We start from the raw sequence: 22,109 nt of genomic DNA, 5'->3' as shown, positions 1-22,109 counted from the left end.
CAAAACCACCAACCCAGAGGGCTAGATTTAACATCATATCGAAAATCAGAGTTAAAAATTGAAATCCCAGGCTAATCTAACTTCACCATGGCAACTCATAATTTGACTCAGTAGTGTTATATAGCTCCCATATGCCTCTATGCAGTCTCAAAAATGTCTGGGCATGCTCCTGATGAGACAGCAGGTGGTGTATTAGCGATTCTCCTCCCAGACCTGGATCATCAGTGAGTTCCTGAACGGTCCATGGCACTACTTGCCGGCGTCAGATGCACCAATTCATAACGTTCCAGAGGTTCTCAATTGGATTCAGGTCTGGGGAACATGAAGGCCAGTCAGTTGCATCAATGCCTTCATCATCTAGAGACGGCCTACACACTCTGGCCACATGAGGATGGGCATTGTCATGCATTAGGAGGAACCCAGGGCCCACTGCACCAGCTCAAGGTTTAACAATATCTCTGGGGATTTCATTAAAGTACCTAAGACTGGTTAGGGTACCATTGCTTACAATGTGGAAATCTGTGTAACTCCAAGATATGGCTCCCCAGGCCATCAATGACCGACCACCAAACCGGTCATGCTGGATGATGTTGCAGGCTGCATAAAGTTCACCAGACACTTTCATGTCTGTCACATGTGCTCAGTGAGAACTTGCTCTCATCTATGAAGAGAATGAGGTGCCAATGGCAGAGTTGCCAATTGTATACATTCTGGCAAATGCCAATTGAGCTGCACGGTGAAGGACTGTGAACACAGGTCCCACTAGATGACACCAGGCCCTCATGCCACCCTCATGGAGTCTGTTTTTGGCAGTATGGTCAAAAACATGCACACCAGTAGCCAGCTAGAGATCATTTTGTATGCTTCACAATAGCAGATACCAGTCCTGCTGCTGGGTTGATGCCCTACTACCACCCTGTCAAGCTCTCCTCGTGTAATGGCCTGTCTCCTCGTAACTCCTCCACGCTCCTGAGACTGTGTTGGGAGACAGAGCAAACTTTCTTGTGATAACAAGTATGAACGTGCCATTCTGGAGGGACTGGACTACCTGTGCAACCTGAATTGGCTACAAATACTGTCTCATGCTACCAGCAGTGACAAGAACACTAGCAAAATGCAAAACTAAAGAATCAGTCAGGAAGGATAAGGAGAGAGCAATCGATTGTGGCCATCACCTGCAAAACCATTCCCTTTTTGAGAGTTGTCTTCCTGTTGCCTCTCCAGTGTGCCTGTTGTCACTTTCATTTGCTCCAAAGCAGATAAAGTTGATTCACAATTGCTTATGCTTCCTAATTGGACAGAATGATATCCCTGAAGTTTAAGTGACTATGTTTGACTGTGATGATTAAGTGTTATTACGTGTATATATACTAAATGGATTACCTACCGTTGCCCGGGCTATTCATAGTTGTAATATGAAACAAAATACTGTATTAATTTTGATTTGATTAGAATATAATATTGTGACTTTATTATTATATTATTTGATATATATATATTTTATTTTATATAGTTTGTATTTGGGCGGCACGCTGGCGCAGTGGGTAGCGCTGCTACCTCGCAGTTAGGAGACCCGGGTTTGCTTCCTGGGTCCTCCCTGCGTGAAGTTTGCATGTTCTCCATGTGTGGGGTTCCTCCAGGTAATCTGGTTTCCTCCCACAGTCCAAAGACATGCAGGTTAGGTGCATTGGCGATCTTAAATTGTCCCTAGTGTGTGCTTGGTGTGTGTGTGTGCACACGCTGTGGTGGGCTGGTGTCCTGCCCAGGGTTTGTTTCCTGCCTTGCGCCTGTGTTGGCTGGGATTGGCTCCAGCAGACTCCAGTGACCCTGTAGTTAGGATATAGCGGGTTGGATAATGGGTGGATGGATAGTTTGTATTTATATATTATATTTTAGTTCATCCACATGAAATTCAATAAAGGTCAGTAGATCATCAAAAACAGTTTAACCGGTTACATATTATGGCTGGAACACTTCTTTAAAAACAATGTTTCTAGTCTTTTTTTTTTTGTGCCAAAATGACCAGACTGCTGGGTGAGCTGACTCTCAAGCATGAAACATAAAATTGACCATGTAAGAAACAGTCTTCCCTTAAGTCCACTCCGGTGAAACATAATGTCTGTCCCTGAGACTTATTGATGGTCATGGCAAAACAGACTTTAAGGGGGAACTTAAACTTGAATTCAAAGGGGAACTCTTGAATTCAAAGGGGAAATCAGAGGGTATTAGTCAAAGTCAAAGCGAAGTTTATTGTCATCTCAACCATATACAAGTATACAGACAAACAAAATTGTGAAGCTCAGGGTCCACATTTTAACAACATGAAGTGCAAATAAAAAAAAATTAAATTAAATTAAAAATAGAATTAAAATTAAAATTAAAACACAAACAAGACATTGTGCAAAGACAAGATTGATGCAATGTATGGTATTAAGCAATCTAGATTAAATAGAGTAATGATTATGAAGCTGGAAATTGGAGGTGTGATGATGAATGTTGTTAGTGCATATGCCCCGCAAGTTGGGTGTGCAATGGATGAGAAAGAAGATTTTTGTAGTGAGTTGGATAAAGTGATGAACTGTGTACCCAAGGGACAGAAAGTGGTGATCAGAGCGGATTCAATGGACATGTTCGTGAAGGGAACAGAGGAGATGAGGAGGTGATGGGTACGTATGGTGTCAAGGAGAGGAATGAAGAAGGTCAGAGGATAGTGGATTTTGCTAAAAGGATGGACATGGCCGTGGTGAATACGTATTTTAAGAAGAGGGAGGAACATAGGGTGATGTACAAGAGTGGAGGAAGATGCACACATTTAGATTACATCCTATGCAGAAGAGTTAATCTGAAGGAGATTGAAGACTGCAAAGTGGTGGCAGGGGAAAGTGTAGTTGAACAGCAAAGGATGGTGGTCTGTAGGATGACATTGGAGATCAAGAAGAGGAAGAGAGTGAAGGCACAGCCAAGGATCAAATGGTGGAATTTGAAAAAGGAAGACTGCAAGGTTGAGTTTAGGGAGAAGGTGAGACAGGCACTGGGTGGTAGTGAAGAATTACCAGATGGTTGGGAAACTACAGTAGATGTTGTAAGGGTGACAGCAAGAAGGGTGCTTGCCATGACATCTGGACAGAGGAAAGAGGAAAAAGAAACCTGGTGGTGGAATGGGGAAGTGCAGGAGAGTATACAGAGGAAGAGGATGGCAAAGAAGAAGTGGGATAGTCAGAGAGATGCAGAAAGTAGACAAGAGTACAAGGAGATAAGGTGCAAGGTGAAGAGAGAGGTGGCAAAGGCTAAGATAAAGGTGTATGATGAGGTGTATGAGAGGTTGGACACTAAGTAGGGAGTAAAGGACCTGTACCGATTAGCTAGACAGAGGGACCGAGCTGGGAAAAATGTGCAGCAGGTTAGGGTAATAAACGATAAAGATGAAAATGTACTCACAAGCGAGGAGAATGTGTTGAGCAGATAGAAAGAGTAATTTGAGAGGGTTATGAATGAAGAGAATGAGAGAGAGAAGAGGTTGGATAATGTGGAGATAGTGAATCAGGATGTGCAACTCCTTGCCATAACACAATGGAGATTTAAACATACCATATTCAGTTTCATTTTTTAATTTTAGTCTTTTATATTCAAAGACAAAAGAGGTTGGATGATGTGCTGTACAACGGATTAGCAAGGAGGAAGTAAGGACAGCTATGAAGAGGAAGAAGAATGGAAAAGCCGTTGGTCCTTCTGACATACCTGTGGAAGCATGGAGGTGTTTAGGAGAGGTGGCAGTGGAGTTTTTAACCAGAATGTTTAATGGAATCTTGGAAAGTGAGAGGATGCCTGAGGAGTGGAGAAGAAGTGTAATGGTGCCGATATTTAAGAATAAGGGGGATGTGCAGGGGGATAAAATTGATAAGCCACAGCATGAAGTTATGGGAAAGAGTAGTGGAAGCTAGGTTAAGAAGTGAGGTGAAGATTAGTGAGCAGCAGTATGGTTTCATGCCAAGAAAGAGCATCACAGATGCGATGTTTGCTCTGAGGGTATTGGTGGAGAAGTATAGAGAAGGCCAGAAGGAGTTGCATTGCGTCTTTTTGGACCTGGAGAAAGCATATCACAGGGTGCCTCGAGAGAAGTTGTGGTATTGTATGAGGAAGTTGGGAGTGGCAGAGAAGTATGTATGAGTTGTACAGGATATGTACGAGGGAAGTGTGACTGTGGCAAGGTCTGCGGTAGGAGTGACGGATGCATTCAAGGTGGAGGTGGGATTACATCAGGGATCGGCTCTGAGCCCTTTCTTATTTGCAATGGTGATGGACAGGTTGACAGACGAGATTAGACAGGAGTCCCCGTGGACTATGATGTTTCCTGATGACGTTGTGATCTGTAGCGATAGTAGGGAGCAGGTTGAGGAGACCCTGGAAAGGTGGAGATATGCTCTAGAGAGGAGAGGAATGAAGGTCAGTAGGAATAAGACAGAATATATGTGTGTAAATGAGAGGGAGGTCAGTGGAATGGTGAGGGTGCAAGGAGTAGAGTTGGCGAAGGTGGGTGAGTTTAAATACTTGGGATCAACAGTACAGAGTAATGGGGATTGTGGAAGACAGGTGAAAAAGAGAGTGCAGGCAGGGTGGAATGGGTGGAGAAGAGTGTCAAGAGTGATTTGTGGCAGACGGATATCAGCAAGAGTGAAAGGGAAGGCCTATAGGACGGTAGTGAGACCAGCTATGTTATATGGGTTGGAGACGGTGGCACTGACCAGAAAGCAGGAGACAGAGCTGGAGGTAGCAGAGTTAAAGATGCAAAGTTTGCACTGGGTGTGATGAGGATGGACAGGATTAGGAATGAGTACATTAGAGGCTCAGCTCAAGTTGGATGGTTGAGAGACAAAGTCAGAGAGGCGAGATTGCATTGGTTTGGACATGTGCAGAGGAGAGATGCTGAGTACATTGGGGGAAGGATGCTAAGGATAGAACTGCCAGAAAACAGAAAAAGAGGAAGGAGGCCCGGTGGTTTAAGCATATTAAGAAATTCAACAGGATATTTTTTAGCATCATTCGCATTTAGCACCAAACCTACTGATTTGTATTCCATTAAAGCCCCTTCGAAAGAATTTAATAAGACATCATTGATCACTCTTGGTTGATCATTTTTAGGGGTCAGAAAAGCATATCCATTCCATAGGCTTATTATGGATGTATGCAATATCAGGACATATTTTGGAAAGTAAGTCTTCCACAGTGGTCACGATATAACACAGTTCTGAAGGGATGGCAAGTTTACCATCTGATTCTGGAAAATTGCCATGGCCTATTTTAAGCAACAGGTCTGAAAACTTACCAGCAAAAACATCACCCCTTAGATGGACTCTCATATTTTTGTTAAGTCTGAGTTTGGTCACCAATGGCCACAGATAACAGCTGTTAAAACATGCTTTGACTTAATCTGCTTGTGTTCCTCTGGACACTACTGGTAAAGTTTGATGAAAATTGCCTGCCAACAACACTGTAACTCCACCCATCACCTTTATTATCGCTGATATCTTGAAGGTTTCGATTCAGAGCTTCAGTACCCCCTTTATGTGCCATAATGCTTTCATCCAAAGTAATAACCTTAGTATGTCGCAGCACCTCTGCTATGTTACGTTGCTTGGATATATTACATAAAGTAGTCTCAACATGTATCAGGTCGCAAGGAAGCTTAAAAGCAGCATGTGCAGTTTTTACCCTTTCTAGAAGTGTAGCAGCGATCCCAGAGAATGCGACAGCTAAAGCAATTTTGCGACTTCTCCTTAACCTTTGCTAGGACAAAGGAGGCTGAAATGATAAAAATATATTTATGAGGATATTGAATTAAATAAATGAATAGGAATATCTACTTGATAAGTGTTTAAAAAGGAAAAAATTGCACTGAAAAGTACAGTTTTACAAATTATAAGATAGAACCGAAAGCAATATCGAAAGTGCAGATGTGTTGCCTAGACAGCCAATGTCACATTTATAATGAAGTGGCCAGTGCTGTGCTGCTGCTTATATACTTAGCAGCATTGCTGCGCACGCAGTACAAACGCTACAGCTTTTATTTTGTTACAATTCTTAGTAGCTAATAATTACACAATAATTACACAATTGGTGTGCATGTTAAAAAGATGAAAATTAAAATGTACTTTAATCTAGAAGCACGTATTTATTCAAGTATTAAAATACATCTTTATTTTTATGTATTGGAGAGTCTGTATACTAATTCTTTGTATGTCAGTCAAGTAGTTTCTAATATAGAGGTGTTAGTTTAAAAATGTTTAACCCACCTTTTCACGCCCTCAGTGGTTAAATTTTGAAAAACACCAAAGTACATGTTTATTTATTTCTTCTGTGGAGCATATTTATCAGGTTTGAAGACCAAAGTCCTACTTTCATTTTTTTCCATACAAACTTGCACACCCTGCATCACACCTGCAGGTGTTGAATTTGAAAAAATCCAAAAATGCGTGTTTAGTTTTTTTTATTGAAGTGTCTGTATACCACTTTTTGTGTAGTTTCTGATATACAGATGTCACTTTAAAAAAACATTTAAACCCCCTTTTCACCCCCTCAGGGATTGAATGTCAAAAAATCCCTTCTTAGTGGGTGCCTATGTCACAAAAGGCATCTACTGTCCAAATTTCACGTTTCTAGCTCAAGCGGTTTTGGCTGTGCATTGATCTATTAGTCACTCAGTCACTGTACGGTTTTATATATAAAGACAAGGTAGGCCAGTGAGGAGAACAGGCACGTACCTTCACCGCTGATCTGCAAGACGCAGTGAGGGACTATCACTTTTGTCCTTTCCTTTCTTCCTCAGTCATAGTTTTATAGGTTTATTTAAAGAGGTATAAACTTAATAAAATTATTTGTGAAGAAAGTATGAAAAGGAATAAAATAAAAAAAGTATGAAAATCAAAATCCTCAAAAAAAAAATTGCTTTAATATACCTTGGAATTACCTAACCTGCGGTGGGCAGGCACCCTACCCAGGGTTTGTTTCTTGCCTTGCACCCTGTGTTGGCTGGGATTGGCTCCAGCAGACCCCGTGACCCTGTAGTTAGGATGTAGCAGGTTGGATAATGGATGGATGGATGGAATTACTAAATTATTTTAAAAAGATAAATAAATGGCAAATTATAAACGCTTTGTTGAAACTCGAAAATATCAAAACAAAACTTGTACTCTTCAGAAAAATGAAAGTATTTTTAATTTACTTTAATGAAACTTATTTTAGAAAGAGATAGAGTGAATAGGTCCAAACAACTATAAGAAATTTTGCCCTTGGCCCACAAAATTTTTAAAACCGTTTCCTAGCAGGCACCTATGAGCCAAGGGTAACCTACATTCCAATTTTCAAGTCCCAAGTCCTCATGGTTCGGGAGATTTCGTGATGAGTGACTCAGTGGTATTTGGCTTTTAGATAAATACATACAGTATATATATATACTTAGGGGGCTTTGCGCTCTGCACGCTTCACTCACCAACCCCCGTGGTTTGGTTTTCTGGATACACACTTTTAAGATTTTTTTTCTTTGAATTGTTGCTATTTCATTAGTTTCTTTTTATTTCTTTTTTTTTATTTCAGAACTTCTGTAAAAACAATATTTGGAATTTATGGAGTCTCAATATGCTGAATCATTTAAATGAGGTCAGTGAGACATGTGTTTAACGACTTTGTACCATTATTCAGGATAGGTTTCTCTGTTTGGAATTTTAGCACAGACAAAACGATCTACATCATCAGCTATTAATAATTTTTTTTGCAAAGTAACCAATAAATGCATGTGAGGCAAACCATGTTTTTGAAATTCTCTGACTTAAACCTCAAAGCCTTACAATATTTACATACTTCTGACATATCACCTATGTCCATATATTCGATCTGTATTCGCCTTTACGTTATTTCTCTTTTTTTGCGCTAATGCGATGTTTACTTTCTTTGTTTTGACACTGTCATTTTTTTATGCTTTCATATTCTGTATCTTGCTCTGCATGTGTTTCGCACCTACGTTTTTTTTGGTCTTTTGAATTCCAGTTTTCATTACAGTGATCCCTCGCCATATCACGCTTCGACTTCCGCGGCTTCACTCTATCGTGATTTTTTTGTAATACACGCTTACGTCACTATGCATGCTCTTTCTGAGAACTTTTATCTAAGCCCTACGATGGCTCCTAAACGTGCTGCTTTTTCTAAGCCTTCTGACAATAAAACTAAGCGCCGGAGGAAGATGCTTACTATCCAGGAGAAAGTGAAACTCTTGGATATGATTAAAGATGGCAATACCCTACAAAAGCCTCCTCGCGCATATGAAAAGACAGTGCCAGCAACTGCCTATCAAGATCTTCTTCAGCCGCGCACTCAGACACCCACTGCCTACTCCTAGTACTTCTTCACTGAAGACAACAACGCACCTGCTGAAGATACTACACCACCTCTGAAGACTCTCCTACTGAGGTCGTGCATTCATAGGTTAGTGGTTGTGTGCAATTAAATGTACAGTACAATAATCTACTATATAAAAGCGTTCGGGATTGTCCTTCCGTCCCGTGAGTGCAAAGCGTAGCGGTATTCAGCTTATTACAGACTTACCACTTGCGGCTTGAGGTACGAAGTGACGCGATTTGAGCAGAGTTCTGGTGCTGTCACCATTCCCTTGGTTTGGTGCGCGATGCGCTGGAAAAATAGACAAAATTATGTCTCTGGAAATAATTAATGTTGATGGAGTACAAATACCTCACCGCATAGTAAATATCAGGGGAGATGGTGCTTGCTTATTCTCATCTATAGCTTATTTAGTGCATGAAACTCCGTCTTTAGCGGTACAGATTTAGGCTGACATTGTACGACTTTGGACAGGCACTTGAGGGGATAAAAAAAAAACTTAGGTTATCGGGAGATGTTATGAATGGGCACTTTGATGTTTTCAATCCCTACACTTACATGCCTGATGTACATATGGAGCGCATAAAAACTTGAGGTACGAAGCAACGCGATGTGAGCAGAGTTCTGGTGCTGTCACCGTTCCCTTGCTTTTGTGCGCGATGCGCTAGAAAAATAGACAAAATTATGTCTCTGGAAATAATTAATGTTGATGGAGTACAAATGCCTCACCGCGTAGTAAATATCAGGGGAGATGGTGCTTGCTTATTCTCATCTATAGCTTATTTAGTGCATGAAACTCCGTCTTTAGCGGTACAGATTTGGGCTGACATTGTACCGACCTTGGACAGGCACTTGAGGGGATAAAAAAAAACTTAGGTTTTTGGGAGATGTTATGAATGGGCACTTTGATGTTCTCATTCCCTACACTTACATGCCTGATGTACACATGGAGCGCACAAAAATTGAGGATAAAAGTCGGTCGCTTTAAAAGGCAAGTGCGCCTAGTAATATGATATTTGTAACGTCTAATATGTCTTATTTTCTCTTATTTTGTCTAATATATTGGGTAATACGAGTGTAATGGTGACTAAAGGGTGTTATTTCATGTCTAGAGGGCTCTAATAATGTTAAAAAACGTATTTAGAAGGTCGTAAACAGGTTTTCTATACTCTAACTGCGAAAATATTCGATTTATAAATAAAGAATCCTACTTCGCGAAAATTCATTTATCACGGTAGAGTCTGGAACGGATTAACCGTGATAAACGAGGGTTCACTGTATCTCCAACCTGCTCTGCATGTGTTTGGCCCCTTTGTTTTTTAATCTCTTTATGACGTTTTACTTTGTTTTCTACTCTGTCTTTTATTACTGACCTCGCTTTGTCCCGCTTTTTTTTCAATGACACCTGGTCCATGGTGATTATTTTCCCTTTTTCGAGTAATAATTTCCGTTTGTCTGCGCTACTGCGATCTTTACTTTCTTTTTTTTTATACTTTCTAATTTTCCTACTTTCATATTCTTTAACTTTCTCCACATGTGTATCGCAGCGTTTTTTTTTTTTGAGCCTTTCCACCTGCTCTGCATGTGTATAGCGCCAACGTTTGTGAACGTCTTTATGAAGTTCTACTTTGTCTTTTACTCTGTCTTTTAATTCTGAGCATGACTGGACCTGCTTTTTTTCAATTCCACTTGTTCTGGGCTGATAATTACTTTCCTTATTTTCAGAATTTGCACCTAGATTATTCTTTTTTTTTTTGCCCTTTTTTCTCTCCAACACTTTTGAGTGTCTTTTCTCCGCGCTGCTTTCTTCTTCGCTTAGTCGTCGACGTTTCATTTATATGCACTGAGACCCTGGATCTTTGTGTGCTCAAATCCTTCACATGACTGAATGTTTTGTTGCCTGCGGTCTTATTTGATATTGGTTGTAAGTAGGACACGTCTTGCAAGAATCTCATGTTCCACGTAATCGAGAGACGGTCCTGGGTCAATCTCTTGGCACAAAGTCTCATGTTTAAGGTCTTCACGAGACGCTCCATGGCCATTCTCTTTCATCTCGCGGGTCTTTTAAATATCTTCCGTGATCTTAACTTGAAGATCACGTCTCGTCTCCCATCTTTCTTTCCCAGGATTTTTTTTTTATAATACAGTAATCCCTCCTCGATTGCGGGGGTTGCATTCCTGAATATGTTTGTATGGTTATTTTTATATATATTTTAAGCCCTTAGAAACTCTCCCACACTGTTTATAAATATTCTCTGCACAGTTATACAGCAAACCCTCGTTTATCGCGGTTAATCCGCTCCAGACAGATAAATGAATTTCCACGAAGTAGGATTCTTTATTTATAAATGTAATATTTTCGCAGTTAGAGCATTGAAAACTTGTTTACGACTTTCTAAATATGTTTTTAACATTATTAGAGCCCTCTAGACATGAAATAACACCCTTTAGTCAAAAGTTTAAACTGTGCTCCATGACAAGGCAGAGATGACAGTTCTGTCTCACAATTAAAAGAATGCAAACATATCTTTCTCTTCAAGGTGCGTGTTAGGTGCGGAGAATGTCAGAGAGAGAGTAAAGTAAACAATCAAAAATCAATAGGGCTGATTTGCTTTTAAGTATGCAAGCACCGCGATAAAGCGGCAGCAATGAAGGGATCAATGTAAAGGTAGCCTTTCAGCATTTTTTAGAGGAGCATCTGTATCTTCTAAGCAAACAGCCACTGTGCAAACAGCTCCTCTGCTCACACCCCCTCTGTCAGGAGCAGAGAATGTCAGAGAGAGTTAGAGAGACAGAGAAAAGCAAACAATGAAAAATCAATACGGGCTGTTAGAGCTTTTAAGTGTCGCGAAGCACCGCAGTGGGAAGCATATCGTATATCATTGAGGAGTTTTATTTAATACGTAATACGTGCTCTGATTGGGTAGCTTCTCAGCCATCCGCTTGTATGAAATCAACTGGGCAAACAAACTAAGAAAGCATGTACCATAAATTAAAAGACCCATTGTCCACAGAAATTCGCGAACCAGCAAAAAATCTGTGATATATATTTAGATATGCTTACATTTTAAATCCGCGATGGAGTGAAGCCGCGAAAGTCGAAGCGTGATATAGCGAGGGATCACTGTATATATATAAATATATATATATATACACAGACTGTATATATATATATATATTGTCACGCACGAGCGATTAGGAGGCCGCGGACTGATTCGAGAACACCTGGGAAAACATTCGCCGCCAGGGAATGGCGGGGTACTAACTTTCTCCCTCTGCTTCCTTATAGAAAAAGAGACCTTCCAGCACCATAGGCCTGGTTTGACCGCAGTCGCGTACTTCCGCCCTTCCTCCGCCATCTTGCCCTGGCGTCATCCTTCCCATCCTCCCTTGCGGTCCTTCCCAGCTGTCCTCCACTTCGGCTCCACCCCTATAAAATGGCGCGCGCCAGGAGCGGTGTCGCGTTATGAACTGTTTAGTTTATGCTTTTGACCTTTTTTTTTTACGAAAATTCTGTACAATATCACGGGGCGGAAACCCCAACCCTTATTGCTGTCTCCTCGGTCCTTTACAACTGGCGTGTCGGCAGGATGAAGATCCCGAGATGGCGGAGGGACAGGACCTCAACACTGTGCTACAAGCCATGAATGACCAGCTCCAGGCGCTGCAGCTGGCGCAAGCCGCCACCACCCGGGAGCTGGAGGGGCGCCATCCTCGCCATATCTGAAGGGGCGGCGGGGGTTTATGACTCCCTGGAGGAGGAGGCAATGGTTTTCCTCCTCGCCCCAAATCGGCCCCAAAACCTTTTAAATTTTTTGTCGGGGGGGGGGTTTGGAATCAAAAACCGGGGGCCCCCAAAGGGGGGTAAACCTTTTTTTTAGGGATTTTTAAATTTATTTTAACGCCCCGTCCCCCTTTCCCCCCCCCTGGCCCCCCCTTTTTCCCCCCTTGGCCCCCCCTTACTCCCCCCTTTAAAATGGGGGGGCCGGGGTGGCTTTTTATTTGTTTATTTATTTTTTGCCCTTTTTTCGAAAATTTCATAAAATACGGGCAAAACCCCAAAAACCCCCCCCTTTTCCCCGGTGAAACTGGGGGGGAAAATTAAATCCCCGGGGGGAAAGGACCAAACGGTTTTAAAAGAATTAAAAAAAACCCGGGGTTTTTGGAAAAGGGGCCCCCGGGCGGCGGCCCAAAACCGGAAAATTTTTTCCCCCCAAAAAAAAGGGGTTCCTTGGGGCTTTTTGGGAGGGCGCCCCGCCCCTCCCCGCCACCCTTTCCCTTCTAAACCCGGCCCTTTCCTTGGGAGGACCTTTTATTTTTAAAATAGGGTTTTCCCCCTTTTTGGGGGCCAAAATAAACCGGCCCCTTTTTTTGGGGGACCCTGGCCCGGGGTTTAAAGTTTCGGGGAAGAGGGGCCTCCCCAAAAAACCCCCGGGGCGGAAGGGGAAAGCAGGGGCCAAAGGGGTTAAGGGGGGGGGCCCCAGCGGGGCCCCAAAACCCCGGGCCCTGGGGCCCGGGCCCCGGGTGGCGGCCCCGAGGGGGCGCCCCCCGGGAACCCGAGGCCCCGGGCCCCCCCCCCCCGCCTGGAAGCGCGCCGGCGGGGCCGGCTTTTCCCAAGGGCCCCGGCCACCATACCAACCTCCCCCTTTCCCCCGGGGCCAGGGACTGTCCCGGAAGGGGGGGGTTTTCCCCCAAACCCGGGCGCCCCCCAAGGTGTAAAAAGGGCCCCGGGGCTGTTTGCCCCTTCCCCGGGGCCCTTTGGGCCCCCCCAAGGGGTTTAAAACCCCCGGGGGGGGCCCCCGGGGGGCTGGCCCCGTTGTCAGTTAGCACCAAAACCCAAACCCAAAGCGAATTTGGGGCCCCCCTTCCCAATTTTTTCAAACGGGGAATCACGGTCCCATTACCCCGGGGGGGGTTTTTTTTGGGACTAGGATGGGGGGAAAAGGCCCCCTTTTCCCCCCCCCAAAGGGGGGGGGCCCGGTTTAAAACCCCCCCGGGGTTGCCAACCCCGGGGGGGAAAGGGAAAACCGGGGAATTTCCCCGGCCCGGCAAAGATCCGGGGCCTCCCCAAATTCCCCCCGGCCCCCAAAGGGGGAAAAGGGGAAAATTCCCGGGGCCCCAAGCGGTTTCCCCCGCCGCCCCCCCCAACGGTTAACCCCCCCTTTTTTTGCCCCAAAAGACTTTTGAGGTGGTTTTTGGGGGGCCTAAAGGTTTTTTGCTAATTCCCCATTTTCCCCGGGGGGGGAAAGCCCCCCCACCCCCCGGGAAAAAAGCCCTGGAGAAATTTAAAACCCCCTTTCGGGGGGAAAGGGGAGGGGTTTTGTAATTTGCCCGGGTGGCCCCCAATTCCCACGGGAGGGGGGCCCCGTCCCTACCCCTTATGTCCCTTTGAAAAAATGGGGGTTGGGACCCTGGGCCCCCCCGGACAAATATTCTAGTCATTTGGGCTATCCACCCGGCCAGAGGGGGTTCCCCCCCCGAATTGTCCCCGGGAACGGTTTTTTTCCCGGGGCCCCCCGGGCGGGGGGCCAAAACACCCCTTTCAAACGTGGGAAGAAATTCGCAAATTAAAAAAAAAAATCCCCAAAAACCCCCCAAAAAGGGGTTTTGGGGGCCAAAAGGGGTTTGCGAGCTTAAGGTACAGGGGGGGGGGAACTGCCAGCCCCCGGCCGGTTTTTTCCCAGGACCCCCGGTCCGGTTTCCCCTTTTGGGGGTTTTTTTTCCCGGGGCCCTTTAAAAAGGGGGGGGCGGGGCCCCCTTTCCCCAAATTTTTTTAGTTTCCGGGAAAGGGGGGCCCCCCCCCGCCCCCTCCCAAAAAGGGGGCCCCGGACCCCCGGGTGGCCCCGGGTTTCCCGCCCCCCGGAGCCGCCGGGGGCCCGGGGATTCCCCGGCCCCACTTTTAACGCCTCCCTAGGGCCCAAAAGGTTGGAGGGGGGGGGGGTTTGGTAAAAGAAGGAACCCCCCAGGGGAAAATTTCACCACCTAAACCCAATTTAAAAGGTTCCCCCCCTGGGTTCTCTCCCTTTCCCCAAACCTTGCCCCCCTTTGGGGGGGAAAAACTGACCCCAAGCCCGGGGGGTTCCGGGCCCCCCCCCTGGGGTTTTCCCCGGCGGCCCGTTTTGCCGGGCCCCCGGGGAATCCCGGGGGGGGCCCAAACCCCCCCAAAACCAGAGGCCAAGGGGAAACTTGTTGAAAAGGGAAAAAAAGGGGGCCCCCCCCACCCTTTCCCTCCAACCAGATTGGACAAAAATTTAACGGAACAGATTCCAAACAGCCTACCCCCTCCCGGGTTAATCCGAAACGGCGGTCGGGGTTTTATACCCGCCCGGGGGGTTTGGAAACCCCCCACCACCCCGGGAAAAAAACCCTTTTTAAAAAGCCATGGGGGTTAAAGCCCCCCCGGGCCGGGGGCCCCCCCCCCCTTAACGAGGGTGGGCCCCTAGCCTGGCCCCCCGAGGGAGCTCATTCCCCCCCGGGGGGGAAAAGAGGCGGCGTCCCCCTGGAAAGAGCCCCCCCCGGGTTTTATTAAAACCTATTGGGTTGTGGGCAAGGGGCGGGGCCCCAGGGCTCCAAAGTTAAAGCTTTCTTGTGGCCCCCAATCCAAAAAAAGGGGCAGGCTTTTGGGGCTTCCCTTCACCCCGGGGGTTTTCCCCCCGGGGCACCCCGACCCCCTGAAAAAAAAACCCCCGGCGTTTGGGGGCCAGCGTCTGGTAGACAGAGTGCTGAAGCCCCATCAGTCCTATAGTGCCGCCTACCTGGATGACGTAGTCATCTATTCCGGCACCTGGGAGGAGCATCTATTGCAGGTCGCCGCTGTCCTCCGAACACTGGCTAAAGCCGGCCTCCGCATAAACCCCCGAAAGTGTTTTTTTGGATTAAAGGAGGCCAAATATTTAGGCTACCTCGTGGGACAAGGACAGGTGCGGCCACAGGGCTCCAAAGTTAAAGACATCTTAGAATGGCCCCGTCCGAATACCAAGAAACAGGTGCAGGCTTTCTTGGGGCTTGCGAGTTACTACCGCCGGTTTGTTCCCGCTTCTCGAAGAGCAGCACCCTTGACTAACCTGACAAAAGGGCTCCCTCGGCGTGGTGTGGACCGACAAGGCAGAACAGCGTTCAGTGACCTAAAGAAGGCCCTAACGTCGGCACCTGTGTTACGGACGCCCGATTTTGGGCTCCCGTTTATACTCCAGACCGACGCTTCGGACACAGGCCTGGGCGCCGTGCTGAGCCAAAGCGTCGATGGTGTCGAGCACCCTGTGATGTACCTTAGCCGGAAACTGATGGCCCGGGAGACCCGGTATGCGGCGGTGGAGAGGGAGGCCTTGGCCATTAAGTGGGCAGTGACCCACCTCCGTTACTACCTGCTGGGTCGCGAATTCGCTCTGGTGACTGACCACGCTGCACTTCAGTGGATGTCCCTGCACAAAGAGTCGAATCCGCGAGTCACTAGGTGGTTTCTGGACTTGCAGCCGTATAAGTTCACTGTCACTTATCGGCGGGGCACCCTTCAAGCCAACGCCGATGCTCTCTCGTATTCACGACCTCTCGGTTAGGTCCGCCCGACCTGGCGGTCCTGGGCTAAGGGGGATCGTGTCACGCCTGGCGATTAGGAGGCCGCGGACTGATTCGAGAACACCTGGGAAAACATTCGCCGCCAGGGAATGGCGGGTACTAACTTTCTCCCTCTGCTTCCTTATAGAAAAAGAGACCTTCCAGCACCATAGGCCTGGTTTGACCGCAGTGCGGTACTTCCGCCCTTCCTCCGCCATCTTGCCCTGACGTCATCCTTCCCATCCTCCCTTGCGGTCCTTCCCAGCTGTCCTTCACTTCCGGCTCCACCCCTATAAAATGGCCGCGACGCCAGGAGACGGTGTCGCGTTATGAACTGTTTAGTTTATGCTTTTGACCTTTTTTCTTTCTGTACGAAAATTCTGTACAATATACGGGGCCGGAAACCCCAACCCTTATTGCTGTCTCCTCGGTCCGTTTACAATATGTATATATATATTGTAAGCTGGGGGGGTGTTCGCAGCCCAAGAAGACACAGCTGCCCCTGGGAAAACCCCTGAAACACAGTCTACCTTCACATTGCTCCTTACCCTTCTCACTTACGCTATAACACGTGATAAACCCCTCGCGCGGTACTCTGCTTACTTAAAAGCCTTGTGCAGCGCCTGTCAGTTTTGGAATTGATTTGTTTTGCTTTCTCTCTCTCTCCCAGACTGTCCCTGCTCCTGACATGTACTCCTTTGAAGAAGAAGATACGCACGTTTACCTTTAATTGATAGACGGAACTGTCCTCTCTGTCAAGGAGCAAGTTTTAAAAATCTTTTGAAGAGACAAATGTTTGTTTGCAGTGTTTGAATAAAATTCTTCTTGTCTCTATGTCCTCCTGTGTCTCTGTGCAAATCTGTGACCCAAGCGTGACAAGATATATATATAGTGGCGGACGGCTGGGAAGCCTGCCCAGTCGGGACGCCTGGAAGGACCTGGAGAGGGACAATACCTCCCCTGGACCACGAGAAGGGAGCCGTCCTGGTCTGTATGAGGGCACAAGGAGGATTGTGGATTGTAGCACTTCCACCACACTTGGAAGTGCTGCCCGAAGAAATTCCAGGCACACCTGGAGTGCTTCCGGGTGCTCATGTGACCAGGGAGTGCCACCGGAAGATCATCGCGGAGCACCTGGAACACATCCAGGGTAGTATAAAAGGGGCAGCCTCACTCCATTAGATGAGCCGGAGTCGGGAGGAAGAAGACAGAGCTTGTGAGAGGAGGAGTCACAGCGACAGACTTGTAAAAAGAAGGGACTGTGAGCATTTGCGGCTATTAAGGCATTGTGTGGTCGTATTAAGGAAAAGAAAAGAAATTAAACGTGTGTGTTTTGGACATTTGGTGTTTGTCTGTGTTTGGGGGCTGGAACTTTCACAATATATATGTGTGTGTGTGTGTGCATATATTTATCTATATATTGGCACATATGTGCGACTGGGAGGCACCTAGAGGGTCTGAATAATAGTAGAACAACACCAGACCAGTGTCGCAAGGTGCACTAACTTTCTCTCTCAATCCTCTGCAGACCATCCACGGGAAATTCCACTAGGTCCCGGTGCCACTTATGACGTCACTTCTGGTATCATTTGGGGAGGGCAGGGGGTTTGCCCATTGATGACGTCAATTCCGGTTCCGGTCCAGATGGCATCACTTCCTGTCACGGCCTTTAAAGCCGCTATATTTTCCCACTAGCGTCAGTTCTGTTTTGGACTTCAACCTGAACAAAAATAATACACATTTGCAGCCAGGGCATATTATATGGGTGTCTCTTGGCTATCTTTGTTACAGTGGTGTAGTTGGCAGGATGCAAGAAGCCCAGAAGGAACTGGGACAGAACCTGAAAATTGACCAGGTGGGAGAGTACCGTTTCCGAGTGGAGAGTTTGTACCGTGGTCCGGAAAGACCCGGTACAGGCTGCCCTCCCATTATATGTAACTGGGCTATCTAAAAAACAAAGGGAGAGTATGAGAGAGACACACAGGAGTGGGCTGGTTCCTTTGGGGAAAGCGAAGGGTGCTTATCATGCTCTCTCGGAGGAGAGAGCTGTCCCACCAACTAGAGTTAAGACCCTAGATAAATGTGAGGAATCCCCAGACCAGCAGGTGAGGAAAATAAAAAACTGGACATTTGACCCAGAATGGCCAACCCAGGAGCAAGCCTTTGCTCTCTGGACATAGGTGGTACTATGGCTAAAGCCCTTTGAGTGTTCCACCATCAAGATAGTTCAGCAGGTAGTCTGCTTTTTGTTGCTTAAAACCCTTACTGAGCATTTCACCCAGCCACTCTGGGGAGAATTTCACCACTTCGAGCTTATAGAAACATGTAGGACAGCCTCACAATCTGGGAGAGCAGAACGGTCCTTTAGCAGACACAAGCTGAAGCCTGTTCTAAAGTTCCTGGGCCCGTGGGCATGCAACTTACTCAGGAATGAGGAGTAATGCAGGTGGAGAGAGAAGGGAGGGTTGTGTGCGCTTACAAACCCCCTGACAATATCGCATATGAGAGTAGTGATTGTTAAAGGATTTAAAGTCGAAGCCCTCTTTGATTCTGGCAGCAACATTTCCATTGCTGCTGGCTGATATGTACTGCACAATGGGTGAAAGTAAAGACCAGTATAACTTGTATACATGGAGAAATCTGACAATATAAAACCACCCTATTCATCAGCCATGGAGGATCGCTAAAAAAATTTCCCGGAACGGTCCTCCCGAATCCACCTTTTCCTGTGATTCTGGGGCAGGAGTGGTCTAATAATAAATGTGGTATAGTACTGACTGTTCCCAAACATTTTAGTTTAGGCCTGGTGATAGATGGGAATGACCGATCTCAAGCTGTCTGCACACTGGCGGAGAGAGAAACGGAAGACCAAGAGGTGGATGGGAAGATTCCTGGACCATCATAGGCAGAAACGTCCTCTCCCAGTGCCTCGATGAGCCGGGTGGAAACCCCGCCCCTTGAGGCAGACCGGACCCTCACTCCGAGATTTACTTTCAATTCAAAGAAACACCTTCTTTCAAAAGGGAGCAGTGGAATGATGATTCCCTGAAATCTGCTTAAAATACAGTTGTACTAGTCAATGGCCAAAGCACTCATCAGCCCATGCCACAGGGTCCTCACTTTGTGATAGAGAATGATCTATTGTATCGGGTAGCCGAGCATGAGGGGGAGATGCGGAAGCTGTTGTTAATCCCACAAACCAACCGGCAGCAGGTCTGTGAATTGGCACACGCCCATCTTCAAGGAAGCCATTTGGGCACTGAAAAAACATTAGAGTGTATTTAGCTCTAATTAAATTGGCTGAGAATTAATGAGGAGGTTCACCATTTTTGTATCTTTTGTAAACTGCGGTAAATTCCTAGGAGGGACTGAGCTCCTCTTGTTCCCCTTCCCTTGACTGATGTCCCCTTTGAAAAAACTGGGGTCAATATAGTAGGACCCCTAGAACCCTCAGCCTGAGGACATAAATATATATAAGTTCTCGTGGACTATGCGACCCGATATCCAGAGGCTGTTCCTTTGTGCTGAGCCACATCTAAGGCGATCGCATGAGAACTTGTAGGGGTCTTCGCACGAGTTGGCATCCCTAAAGAAGTCCTTATGGATCAAGGGATGCCTTTTACCTTGGAGATGTTCAAGGAGACGGCCAAGTTACTTAAAATAAAGCACTGAAAGACCGCGGTGTATCATCCTCAAACTGACGGTCTAGTCGAGAGGTTTGATCAGACTCTCAAACAAATGCTTCTCAAGGTGGTCAGCGGGGACGGGAGGAACTAGGATCAATTCCTCTCCCTCGTACTCTTTGCCTTTTGGGAAGTTCCACAAGCCTCTAAGGGTTGTTCTCGCCTTTCGAATTATTACATGGATGACAACCTCAGGAAATATTGGATATTTTGAAAGAAGGATGGGAAGGAGAGGCTCTTCCCTCTACCAATATATTAGAATATATTGCACAGTTACTAGATAGATTTGGAAAAATTCAACCCATGTTAAAAAGTCACGTGGAACAGGTACAAGCAGCACAGGCCCACTATTATGACCGTGGTACGACTCTCTGAGAATTCCATCCAGGGAGATTGGTTTTTACCTCCCATTCTAAATTGCTAGCTCAATGGCAAGGCCCCTATGCAGTTAAGCAGAGAAAAGGACTTGTTGATTATTTGGTGAAACAACCCAATTGTCGGCCGAGTGAACGAGTATATCATGTAAACTTGCTGAAGCCGTGGAAAGAAAGGGATCCCGATCCCTTCTCCACTCAGCCCCGCTTTTTCTTTGCTCAGAAAAATATCCTTATATATCCTTATATAACTTTGGTACTGAATTAAATTTCAGGCAGAGACAGGAGCACAAAGCAGCTATCCTGTCAATCCCGGAGGTAGTGAGTGAAAAGCCAGGAAGGACCTCTCTGATTGTGCACGACATTGTGATACAGCCCAGGGTTATTGTTTGAGAGCGTCCCTATCATTTTCCTGAGGCAAAGAAAGCAGAGGTGGAGCTTAAAATCAAGTGCATGCTGGAACTACAAGTGATAGAGAAAAGTCATAGTCCCTGGTCCAGCGCGAAAGTCTAGGTTAGCAAGTCTGAAGGGAGTTGGAGGTTAATCAAGTCTTCCAATTCGATGCTTATCCAATGTCTCGAGTGGATGACCCCCTCGAGAGGCTTGGACAGGTGAATTATTGGACCACACTTGACATGACGAAGGGGTACTGGAAGGTTTCTTTAATGGATTCCGCTACAGTTAAGATCAAGTTCAGCACCCCTAGTGGACACTGACAGTATCGTGTCCTTCCATTTGGGTTACATGGGGCTCCTGTGACTTTCCAGAATCTGGTGGATAAAGTGCTCCGCCCTCCCAACGCGTATAGTGCTGCCTACTTAGATGGCATTGTCATTTATTCCAGCACATGGAAGGAACACATAGAGCAGGTCCGAGCAGAATTGCGGATGCTGGGTGAAGCGTCAATCCAAAAAATGTTTTTTTGGGTTGGAGGAAACTAAATATTTAGGCTACCTGGTGGGTCAGGGTACCGTAAAGCCAGAGTGTTCGAAAGTAGATGCCATATTGAAATGGCCCCAGCCGCAAACCAAGTGGCAAGTCCAAGCATGTCTTGGTTTAGCCAGGTATTACCACCAGTTTGTACCTTGGATTTTGAAGAGAGTGCCGCCTTTGAGTGATTTAACAAAGAAGAGGGCTCCTAACAATGTGGTATGGACTAATAAGACAGGCGCTGCATTTTACGTCAGCACCAATATTGAAAGCACCTAACTATTTGCTTCCTTTCATTCTCCAGACAGATGCTTTGGACACAGGCCTGGGTGCCATGCTGACCCGGAGCTTCGATGGTGCTGATGACATTAAGACAAATCGCACAAGCAAAGTGATCATTTTTAGTGCAAGCACCAGTCACACATTCTGGGCACAACAGAAAGTCATACATGACCAAAGAAGCGATGCAACATGCCTCATGAAAAAGCAGTGACGCAAATGCACGTCGTGGTTGACAGGGAAAGACATACAGTGAGCTCTGATGACAGTGAAGCACTTTGCACAGGCAAAGTGATCATTTTCAGAGAAACCACCAGTCACAAAAGAAGCACAAAAGAATGGCACTGAAAGACACTGCAGCAACCTCAGTGGAGGGGCCCAAGATGTTGTGTTTCGTGATACAAAGGTCCGAGTGTTACTACTGTATTAATAAAGACCATTGCATTTATCATTTCAAAAGATGCATTTCACAAGCATTAGCACTAATTTTGAAAATCAGAATGAATAGAGTATAGAATAGAATATAGTATGAGCTAATTTCTGTCTAGAAATAATCCATCAGTGATGTCTGCTTCAAGTGCCACTTGAGATCCTTAAGTATGGAATATGGACGAGCAGCAGAGGTGAGCTGATGTTTAACTTTGTGGCTGTAATCGATGATAGGATCAGTATGCCTCAATGTCTCCAGTCAGCTAGTGGCAGCTGACATTCCAGCACGAAGTGTACTTAACACTTTTATTTTCTCACTAAGTCAAATCACTGACTTTGAACACTTGGGCTTAGCGTCTGAAGAACTTCCACTATGTTTTGGGGGCATAATTGCACCATAAAACGAGATTTTTTAAGCTAAACAATGAAATATGCAAAAAATGCACAAGGAGCTCTGTAGAGTGAACAAGGC

General features: G+C 46.0%; 1 protein-coding gene across 2 annotated transcripts in view; it reads right to left on the bottom strand.

Annotated features, from left to right (window-relative positions):
* trpc1 (transient receptor potential cation channel, subfamily C, member 1) overlaps positions 1–22,109 on the bottom strand; it is a 100,908-nt gene that overhangs the window by 3,460 nt on the left and 75,339 nt on the right. The gene's annotated exons all lie outside the window — the stretch shown is intronic.

This window comes from Polypterus senegalus, chromosome 1 (genome assembly GCF_016835505.1).
Source record: "Polypterus senegalus isolate Bchr_013 chromosome 1, ASM1683550v1, whole genome shotgun sequence".
Classification (NCBI taxonomy): domain Eukaryota; kingdom Metazoa; phylum Chordata; class Cladistia; order Polypteriformes; family Polypteridae; genus Polypterus; species Polypterus senegalus.
Note: the sequence above shows the minus strand (reverse complement) of the source record. Positions and strands in the feature narration are given on the sequence as shown.